The following is a 2,142-nucleotide window of genomic DNA, read 5'->3' as shown; positions in this document are numbered from 1 at the left end:
AGATGACCTTTAAAGTTCCTTTCCAACCCTATTCTATGATTCTATAAAATGCAATTGATGTATTCCTTTCTGTAATACCAGGACAACTTTGCTGAAAGTGTACTCAACACAGTATGGAAGAATTGAGTAACAGGAAGCTCAGTATAATATTTAATATTGTTAAACAAACATCAGCATTGGAGTTCAGATCTCTCTTTCAGCAGTTATATGAAATGTTGGCATGAAGTACAGGACAGACAACAGAAGATATCTAGAAATAAACATGGACCCTGTATTACAAACTTACATATTAACTCTAGGGGACCACTGGTGTTCTTGCTAACACTGCACAATGCTGCAGGGGAAAATTCCAGATAGCTTTCAAGATGCAACATTACATATCAAGACTTTTTCCTGTGCTAAATTTCAGTTTAACAGAAAATACTTTCCCCTCCCAGTCCTTAGCTGTCATTTTCTGAAGACCGCTTCGATACAGCCCGAGAGCATTTCAAGAGCTGTTCTAAGGCATGATTTGCCACTACCACATTTTTCCGCCACTTTGATGTGGGCAATGTTCCAGTCTGGTTGCCTTTTACAGTCACTTTATGGTTATCAACAAGACACTTAAACGTGTATTTACGTCTCACTGAATGCTCTGTTAAGATTTTAAAGGAGACATAGGTTCAAGACGCAGGTAAATCAAGCTGACATTTGTGGGAAAGTTATATTCATTTTGACAGTGGCTTTCATTGGGTCAGAAGGTACTTGTCAGATTGCTGAGTTAGCTCTTTCCATTCATTTTATCTGAGATCTCGGGAGAAGTATTGTTAAGCTCCTGTATTCACCATTCCACCTCTCGCTATTTACATCTGCAAAATGTGTGCAGAAGTTTCCAGACTTTGAATGCCGATACATCCAAATGCCAGTTATTTAAAGGGACTGTGCAAAAAAAAATGCTAGGTAGTCTTCAGCCATTCTGAAGGTGACAGGTTAATCAAAAAGATCCACGTTTTAGTGATGGGTTCTTCTTTGACAGAGGGATATGGTCAGTAAAACCGGTTACAGACTGACGTGTTTAACCAGCTCTTTCCTGGGGTTTTGTTAGGCTAAAGCAGCACAGGCCTGAAAGGTCCAGATTGTTCATCATAAATCCCATCGTTTTCCAGAAAATTGGGATTTTGCTACAACCACCTGAAAATAATCCCTATTTCTAGCATTATGACAAAACCGGGGTGCTTTTCTGCAGATTTGGCTTTTCCCCACCATCCTTCATGTAAGAGTTATCCAGATAACCTTTAATTCCCAAAAGAGAGCCTTGTTCCTTTAAATTACTAACAAGAACACTGTTTTTCACCTACAAAGATATCAGGAGCAGACGTGGGAAAATGCAAAACTTTTTTGCAAAAGCAGCAGCTAGTACAAATTTCATTGCGTCAAACTATTCTGTAAAGTCACCTAAGTTTTATGTCGTTATTCACGGAAAACGGAATGGTCTTTCTGAAAGATGCATTACCTTGACATTTTTCTAAATGAAAATTGCCTACAAATATTTTATGCTTAGACATGTCATTTGATTTATTTAAGACATGTTTAAGAACTCGAGTTCGGAAACAAAGTCTTATTCTTTTTTAATTTTGTCAAATTTCCAGAAAACTGAAAATTGAATTATTCGTACTACTCCCAGTAGGAGTAATACACAGTTGTGGTAAAACTGCCAACTTGAGAAAAAAAAGAGTAGAAAAGGGAACCTTAAAAATTGAATTATTCGTACTACTCCCAGTAGGAGTAATACACAGTTGTGGTAAAACTGCCAACTTGAGAAAAAAAACAGAGTAGAAAAGAGAACCTTAAGGACTTGCTGTAAGCTATACCGGGTGGGTACTTGCTACTGGAACCAATGAGTTGCGAGGCAGAGCACGACCTCCAGCAAGGCACTGAGAATAGTTGTCTGGGTTGACATCCAGCCACCGGAAAGAGAAATTCATTAGAAGTAAATCATAGTATTTCCCACTGTGGAACTACATCACTTTGCACTCAGTAAGGATCCAACCTTATACTTGTTATTTTTTTTGAAGCCTCTCACTGAGCATTCTGGAAAAATCATTTCAATTTTATTCCATGTCCTGGAGCTCTGTGCAAACTTCACAATTCTTCCTGTGTCTG

Source organism: Fulmarus glacialis, unplaced genomic scaffold (assembly GCF_000690835.1).
Source record: "Fulmarus glacialis isolate BGI_N327 unplaced genomic scaffold, ASM69083v1 scaffold11157, whole genome shotgun sequence".
Lineage (NCBI taxonomy): Eukaryota > Metazoa > Chordata > Aves > Procellariiformes > Procellariidae > Fulmarus > Fulmarus glacialis.
This window is presented reverse-complemented; position numbering follows the sequence as displayed.